The 9,572-nt window shown below is 40.8% G+C and overlaps 1 pseudogene; it reads right to left on the bottom strand.

The window, feature by feature from the left end:
• Positions 1 to 2,541: 2,541 nt before the first annotated feature.
• LOC114045228 lies at positions 2,542 to 3,187 on the bottom strand (annotated as a pseudogene).
• Positions 3,188 to 9,572: the final 6,385 nt, after the last annotated feature.

The raw sequence follows: 9,572 nt of genomic DNA on the forward strand, positions 1-9,572 counted from the left end.
TACTCTGAATCTGGATGGATTAGTGAACCAGAGGTGGGGTGACTGATCCTTCTCCTTTGATCACCCTGCCTTTCCTTTGTTTATCCTCCTGGGCTCAGAGCTGGGCCCAGACAAACTCCTTCCCTATTTCTTCTTCATAATCCGTCATCCAGAAATGTGGTCCAGAAATCTCTCACCTGTACCTGAAGAATGGGGAGGGTAATTGGGTGGAGTCAGGCCTCCAAGTAGGAGTATTTAACCTTTTTCCTTTCATCTTTGCTATCTTCAATAACCCATGTGGCTACATGTTGAGCGCCTATGTCCTGTGACTATCATCTGACATAGAGGGGAGATTCTACATGTGTGGCTGGGGCCATATAGTTCCTATTCTAATCTTTGGGGTACAATATTTCGTATTACCTAGGCAGTATAGGTTACTTAATGCTGCTATATGGAGTCACGTGGGTAGTGTACGGTACCCCACCTATCTCCAATCCCATCCTCGATGGACCAGAGAGACCTGCATGAGACCACTCGACTGATGACTTGTGTAGAGTTCTGTCTGGTGAACAAATAAGAAATGACATCTTTCTCTACCCACCCCCCTCAACCTCTAGTAACTCATACAATGACACATTTCCTTTCATCAGGCTTAAGGAACCAGTTTGAATTACTAACATTATTTCAGTGTACCATATATCACAGTGAACTCACAAAGTATCACACATAGTCACATATATGTGACACAAATACAAAAATCAATCAATAAACATTTATTAAGAGCCTACCATGTCCTTTTTCTTTTCTTTTTCCTTGGCTAGGCAATGAGGTTAAGTGACTTGCTCAGGGTCACACAGCTAGTGTCAAGTGTCTGAGGCCAGATTTGAACTCAGGTCCTCCTGACTCCAAGGCTGGTGCTCTATCCACTGCACCACCTAGATGCCCCTACTATGTCTTTTTTTTCAAAAACCTTATTTTCTATCAAGAGATATGATATGTGCACAAATATATAAATTAAAAAGTAAATACAAAGTAATTTTAAGACAGAAAGATTACTAACTGATGGGAATCAGGGAAAGTCTCGCAAAAGAAATGCTACTTGAGTTATACTTTGAAGAAGCTAAGCTTTGTCAGAGGTAGAGGTATGAAGGAGGGCATTCCAGACATCTAGGATAGCTTATACAAAGGTAGAGGGGTAGGAAATGGAATATTTTGTACAGTAAGTGTTAAATACACCAGTTCAATTGGAAAGGAGATTTTGTGACTGGGAGTAATGTGAAATAAGACTGAAGAGGTAGGTGGGAGCTAGATTGTGGAGGGTTTTTAATGCTAGACTGAGGATTTTGTATTCTGTCCTACAGAAAGGAGGGAGCTGACGAACATTGCTGGGGAGGAAACTGACTGTCAGATAGTGGCATTTTATGAATATCAATTTGATAGCAGTGAGGAGGATGGATCTGAGAGGGGAGAGGTTGGAAGCAGGGAAATAAATTAGGAGGTTATTGCATATTATCCAAGAAGTGATAAAGGTATGAACTAAGGTATATTTTACGTGAGTATAGAGAAGGTATGGCTGTTAGATATATTTTGGAGGAAGGAAGAACAAAACTTGTGGGGGGGTGAGAAAGAGGGAAGAATTAAGGATAAAGATGACTATAAGGTTACAAACCTGTGTGATTAGAATGACGATGGAACCCTTGACTAAAGTAGGAAAGTTTGGAGGAGGTATAGGTTTGGGAAATAATGAGTTTATTTTGGACATATTGAGTGTGAAGGGACATCCATTTGCAGATATTTAGCAATCAATTGATGTTGTGGGCCTGTAGTTTAAGAAAGAGATTAGGGATGGATATTTAAATTTAGGAGTCATTTGTATAAAGATAATAATTGAACCCATGGGCTTGGTTGAGGTCACCATGAGACAAAACGTAGAGAAAAAAGAGGAAGGTCTAGGACAGAGCCTGGTGGGATGCCCACAATTAGTGGGAAGGAGAAGGATGATAATCAGAAGAAGACTGCAATGGTCAGGCATGTGACATGAGAACCAAGAGAGGCCAGTGTCTTAGAAATCAAGGGAAAAGAGAGTATGCTGGAAAAGGGTGTGTTCAAGAATCTCAAAAGCTGCAGGTTAAGTAGGAGGACTAAGGAACAAACTTTGGATTTAGCAGTTTAGAGATTGTTGGTGATCTTGTAGAGGGCAGTTTCAGTTAAATGATAAGAAGCCAGACTACAAACGATTAAGTAGGGAGGAGGTAATAAAATGGAAACAATAAGTATAGATGACCCTTTGTGGTAATTTAGTTGTGAAAAAAAAAGAGGTTTAGGAAATTATGTTGAAGGAATGTTGGGTTCAAGTAAAAGTTTTGTAAGGAGAGTTGAGAGGTTTGGGGAGGAAGAGGATCTCCACCCCTCCCCCCCAACAGGGTTTTGATTTAAGGAAGTCTGGTGATGATGCAGAAGCAGGGTCACTGACAATGAAGGCTGTGGGAGAAAGGGAAGAGAAAGAGGACAGGTTCTTCTCCCTTCTCCTGTAATTGTACCTTGAACAGAACTAGATGGCTCTCAAAATGCTTTCAGGAATGGGTGATCTGCAGCAGTCAGTGGAGAGTGTAAAAATTCAAATGGAGGTGTACCTGTTATCTAGACTCATGTAGCTTTCTGCTAGTGAACTAAATTCAGTTAATCCTACCATCGCAGCATAAGGAATATCGTGACCCATGGGCTTTTCCTGGGCAAGCCTCTCTGCTTCAGTTTCCATTCTCCTGTGTACATGCAGGACGACTATGTAACTATGGAATCCTGGGCACTTGGTACATGTCCTGCAAATACATCCTGGATCTGCACTGTGTTGGTCAGCAAAATGCTTACACTTGCATCCAATGGGCTGACTTTCACTTAAAGGCACTTAGTAAAAGGCACTGGGCATAACTGGTGAAATAACACCACAGGCAGTTTTATGTTGTTTATACCTATGTGTACAAAACCACTGAGTTTCTGGGCCAACAAATTTATAATCCATGCCAATTGGCCATGGCCAGCTCACAAATAATGTTTCATAATCTCATTGATAGAATTTTATTTTTCTATTCTTCATATTCTTTAGGGGTAAAAAGTTTCCCTGCATCAGCCTCATCAACAATTCTCCTGTACTCCACGTCCTCCTCCACAGTGGCGGGGGTGGCCCCAGGAACATGGTCAGCTGCTCCATGGAGGCCTCCCTGGCACTGAGAACCTCTTGCCTTGCCCGTCTTCCCCTATAATTGTACCCAAGATAAAACTCTCTCCTGAAACACCTCCTTCTCTCTCCTCCCCACCTCCAGCCCACCAGCCCTGAATTCTCTGGAGATTGTCTTTCATTTTCCCCAGGTGCTGGGATTCCTAGATACATTGCTATTATTGTGCAAATATTCCAAATACTCTTTGGTACCTATGAGCATAGCCCTTGGTTGCTATTTCCCGTTCTGGGCTCTTACAGAATTCCAGAATCTCTGACTTCGAAGGGACCTTAAGGGCCATCTCATCCAACCCAGCCCCAGACAATACAGTAGTCTTTGCTGGAGACCTCCAGCGAGGGAGAACTTACCTCTTCCCAAGGCAGTTTGTTTCTCCTTCTATTTAGCTGTGATTGTTGGGATGTTTTTCCTGGCAATAATCCTAAATCTGCCTCTTTGTATCTTCCGCCCATTGCTGCTGGTTCTGTTCTCTGAAGTTAAGCCGGAGAAGTCTCACCCCATTTCCAAAGGACATCTGAAGGCTGCTGTGCCCCCAAGTCTTTCCTCTTCCATTCTAAACATCCCCTGTTCCTTCAACAAACTCTTAAAGCATGAGCTGGAGGCTTTTTACTCTGCTGGTTACCCTCCTGGCAGCAATGTGGCAGAGTTTAAAGAAAGAACATTGGAACTATAGGCCTCCAACACAATAGCTATGTGACTCTGGTCAAACCATTTGTCGTCTCTAAGCCTCAGTTTCCACATCTGTAAAATGGAGGTGATAACAATACTTGTGGTACCTACTTCATAAGGTTTTTGTGAAGATCAAATGAAATAATATACATAAAGTACTTTATAAACTTTAAAATGCTACAAAAATGTCAACTATTAAAATATTGCAGCATCGAATCATATTTACCTTAGAATCCCCCGGAAGGCCCAGATATTTTTCAGATGAACTGTTGTCTAGCCAAGACTCCCTTATCTTGTAGCTGTGAAGTTATCTTTTGGAAGCAAACTATAAGACTTTATATTTATCTTTGTTCCATTTCATCTTATTAGAGTAGGCCCAGTGTTCTTAACCTGTTGAGATCATTTCCAATACTGATTCTGTCATCCAATGTGTTATTCCTGTAAGCTCTGAACCATCTGCAAATTTGATGAGTATGTCACCTATGCCTTAATTCAAGACATTGATAAAATGTCAAATAGCACAGGATCAAACACATCTCTCAGTCACTCCACTAGAGGCCTTGTTCTGGGCTGGGCCTGACTCGGGTCAGTCCCCTGGTAGTTTAGATTCAATATTGGAACGAAATGAGATACTCCTAAGTCACTCGATTAATGAAAAGAGATCTATTTAGCCATGGCAAAAGAAGAATATTTAGGAAGGATGGGCATAAGAGGACCCCTTGAATTGCCTCAGCTGAGCAAAACTCCTTTACCTGCACTACCCAGCAGCCAAGTCTCTGAGAGGCCCCAAGTGGCTGCTTTATACTCGGAGAAGTGACGCCAACAGTCTGGGTCCTTAGTTCCCTGAGCCAACCAGGTCTGGCGGAATGTCTCATTACCTTTTAAGGGGAAAATGAGACTAACCTGCTTGGTGGAAAGGGTTAGGATATTACTTCTACCATGGACTTTCTTCTAAGTGGACTTTGAACTGCTGATGACTAACCTTTGGATCTAGCCATTCATGGAATTTCAAATTGACTTAACTGTGGGAATCATTGCCTAGCCTGACTCTTTTTGTCTTATCCACAAAATTATCAAGAGAGACTTTGCTAAAATCTAGGCAAACTCTATCCAAAGCATCTCCCTTATCTCTTAGTATTTGTGACAAAGTAACCTAGTTGTAATTCTGTTGAAGAAAGGAAATAAGATTGAGTGAGTTATTCTTGATGAAGCCAGTCTGGCTCTTAGTGATCACCGAAGTTCATTTTGAATGTCCATGGCTGTTATATCCTTCCTAATCAATAGTGTTACCTTCTTATACAAGGGACAGCATGACTACTTCACTCCTCGGTAGTAGGGCCTTTCGAGTGGAGGGAGAAAGGGGAAAGGGGTCAGGGTGAGAGTAGAACTGGATGTGAAGAAGCAACATTACAAGTGTTAGGCTAATGCCCCTACTCTGTCCTAACTTATATGCCACTTTTACTATGCTGTGCCATACTGCCAAATCAGAATTCTGGCCTTGTCCTGACTGGTCTTGCCTAATTTCTTTACAAACAGCTCAGCTGGACATAGGAGCACACACACACACACACACACACACACACACACACATACACACAAGATTTCTTTGATTTATGGAAGTATTTTTTATTACTTAATCTACTTTTAGTTTTCAACAATCATTTCCATAAGTTTTTGAATTTTAAATTTTTCTTCTCCTCCCTTCCCTCCTCCCTCCCCACGATGGCATGCAATCTGATATAGGCTCATGGAAGTATTTTTATAGAATCTAAAAAAGAGAACAGATTTCTCTCTAGTCCTCTAACACACACACAGATACACTTATAAATATATTGTTCAGTTATGTCCAACTCTTTGTGATCTCATTTTGGGATTTTCTTAGAGAAGATACTGGAGTGGTTTGCTATTTCCTTCTCTACCTCATTTTACAGATGAGGAGACTGAGGCAAACAGGGTTAAGTTACTTGCCCAGGGTCACACATCTAGTGTCTGAGAAATTGACCGTGTTATAAGTACCCACAAAACATACTGAAACATGTACAGATCCAGATACATAAATTCATCCAGATGCACTCAGATAAACAGACAAACACACTGTTATACCAACACACATACTTAGACACACTGAGAAATACATATGCAGGACCACCAATAGACATATAGACATATAACTCAATGTTTGACACACAGAAATACAAACATACACAGACATATAGACATACAAACTCAGAGATTTACACACACACACACACAAAAAGTGGTACTCTGAAAAACACTTGTGTCAGATTCAGAGAAACTCATACCAAACACATGCTTAGAAGCACACAGAGGTATTCAGATAAACAGACCTCGAGTCTATATACTTAGTCATATCAACAGACGCACATCTTTTTTTCTCTAATTGAGGGCATGGATTGAGCAATGTTTGTAAATCATACACTGCATAGCATTGCTCACTGAGCAGTCTTAAACCGTAAAGCCCTTGCCTTTAGTCTATGCCCACTCCCCAGCACAGTGCGTAAGCCTGAGCCTATCGAGATGACAAGCACAGGGTTTCCGTGTGCCTTTTTTTCACCTGCAGTGTGATGTAGTGGAAAGAGTATTGGATCTGGAGTCAGAGGAGAAAGAGTGGAATTCTGGCTCTCCACTTGCTACCTATGTGACCTTGAACAAAGCACTTCCCTGTCTTGGCCTCAGTTTCTTAATTTGTAAAATGAGGGACTTTGAGGGCCCTTTCTAGTACTATATCTATGTTTCAATGACTTTTTCGGACTACACAGTATCATTTAGTGGCCTGCCCAATAATGTACTAAATGTACTTTGACTCATTATGTGATGAAACCAAGTCTCCAATAATATGATCCTAGAATCCAGTTAATCCTCTGGCATTAAAGCAATTCTCTGTGCAAACTCAGCTTCTCTGGACTAGACATCTAAGAGCAGACACCGACAGAACACCTGATCAGCTGTGGTACAGAGAGACACCTAAATGAGTGAATCGTACCCAGGTGGCCTAAAGAAGTTTGTAGTCCTGCGAGTATTAGAAAGCACATTGCTCTGTGGTAATCAGAAAGCATGTGGTTTAACTCAAGCAAAATAATAAAAATCTTGCAGGAGACTTGGAGGAAAAGAGGCAGGGGGTGAGGAATGTAAATGACAGGACTTGTAAGTAGCAGCCACAGTCGCTAAACAAAGGGCTTTTGTGTGCTAGTGGTGGAGAGGACTGTATGATGGTTACGTCAAACTCAAAATCAAAATAAATGGGGGCCACTAAACTCTCAGTAAGGTCTGAATAAGGTTTGACACCTCTGCTGTACACTATGCATCAGTTCCCTCTGCCGGGAATAGCCCAGTTAGCCTCAGCATCTATAAACGTATAGACTGGAGGAATACATCTTCTTTTTGAGAAGCTCAAGGCAAAATATCAAACTAACCAGTCCATTTCCCATTAAGTAAGTGATTGTCCTGAGGTCATTCTGAGGTTTTCTGAGTCATAGGACAAAATCCTACACCTTACTGATTAAAAAAAAGTGACTAAGAAAACCTCAAAAATCATCACTGTATATGCCTACTTTCCTGTATATACAAAATCTTTCTAAGGAGTCATCTATACATGAATTGAGAGTAACCTAGATGAGGGTATTAGTATGGAATAAACAAGACTTTCACAAACACTGTTCAATAATGTTGAATAACATGGAATAATATCTTTACTATCTCACAACTGACTGAAAGGTATAGAGAATATAAAATCCCACTGTATTTATTGCTTGTTGAAAAAGCATTGAACTTGGTAGAACAAAGGGATGCTTTATAGGTTCTTTTACAATAAGGTGTCTCCCATCCATATACTGAGATTGTTCAAGATTCCTTGGAAGATGTAATAGAAATAGCTCTGTTTGATGACCCTCTGATAATAAACACCAGCTCAGGCATAAAGTAGGGAGATGTCTGTTTGCCAAAAGTATTCACCACTGTGGTGGAGAAGATTCAGTGTAGAGTCTAAGTTGAAGTGGGATTCCTCATGGATAGTGAGATCCTCCAGATGCTTCTCTTAACAGATGACATTATGCTGATTGATTGCATTAATTCTCAGGGCATGGCAGAGTCTCTTGCAAGAGATCTGTAATCACTCAAAGGAGTTTTGCCTGTCTATCCACACAGGAAAGACTAAATGGATGAAGAATGTTTATTGCCCAGATCCCAACATGCATCTGAAAAGATACCCTATAGAGCTTATCCAATAGTGTACATATCTGAGACAGATATGCAGATGGACAATGAGCTGGGCCCATTGTTGAATGGGAAAAGGTACAGAAGGACCTGGCTTGCTTTCAGGAAACTGCAAAACACTTGTTACTGATCCCAAGCATCCCATAACGTCAAAGGTAAAGCATAAAATAGAAAGATATATGCCTGCCAAAGGTATTTATCATAAAAGAGAACCAGCTCAGAGTTTAAGTTAAAGAGCATTTGTCTATATATGATGAGGTCCTCCATATGCTCTGTTTGAAAATGATGTTAATTATATAAAGGGTTGAAATATTACAGACCTTCCCAAATAAAACCCATAATCATGCTAAAGAATTTGGACTAATCAAAAAAATAGAATTTGGACTAACTATGCACCAAAAAAACCCCACCAAATATTTGAAGCAGGCCTGTTCAGATTATGACATGAAGTTAGATGGACAACCTAGAGTTTATTGATAGGTATGTATATCTTGGACATACCTTTAAAACGAATAATGAGCTTGATTTAGAATTTAATAAGAGGAAGAAAGCAGGCTGGATTGCTTTTGGAAAACTGTAAAATTCCTTTAATGACCTCCAAGCTTCTCCCTGAAATTGCAGCATACTTGGAATAATTCTTTCATCTGTCACCTAGACCATGTGACCAGTTAAGTATAGGTTTTTTCCTTATATTAGCAGCCTAGGATGGTGGGAAGAATACTTGGAGGGAATAGGTGGAAGCAGCCTGGCAAAATGGCATATTTCCCTGCTGTACCTAAAATATATTTTGCTGAACACAGAGGGGAGAGGACAACTGATTCTTTCCCACTGATGAAACATCTGGGATAGGACTAATTTGGGAGTCTGTTAAAATAACACATGGATATGAATTTAGGCCATACCTTTTACCTCTCAATATGGCTTGTACAAAATCCGAGTGTACAAAATCTGTAGTGTTTGCATAGTGAGGAGAAATACTGTGGAGAGACCAAAAAGGGCATAAGTAGAATTCCGTTTCCTCCCTGGATACTGCCCACTGGGACAAGGCTAGGTGATTTGCATTGGCACTGTAACCTAGAGAAAAGCAGCCAAGCAGCTAAACTGGTGTAGCTTTGGACAAAGTTGACTGTTACTACTTTGTGAGATTGCAGAAGGGGGCATGGGAAGATAGAATGATGAGAGGAACCAGATGAAAGGTGTGGGCATGGCTGGGCAACATGGTCCATATGGTAGGAGACTCTGGATGAATTCCTCATTTGTACTCATGAGTTCTGTGGATTATCCTTCCTACGGAAATGGGGTTTAGAGAGATGTTGTATATGTCCCTGACACATATATGTTGGTGCTCAGGCTGCCCACTGCACAGGAATCTGTACCTTTGTACGTAACTATAAAGCTACTGTGAAAAAACGTGCTCAGAGTTAATTGAATTTTGTCTGATAACACCATCTCTGAGCC

The sequence above is a fragment of the Vombatus ursinus genome, unplaced genomic scaffold (genome assembly GCF_900497805.2).
Source record: "Vombatus ursinus unplaced genomic scaffold, bare-nosed wombat genome assembly UNPS02014778.1, whole genome shotgun sequence".
NCBI lineage: Eukaryota > Metazoa > Chordata > Mammalia > Diprotodontia > Vombatidae > Vombatus > Vombatus ursinus.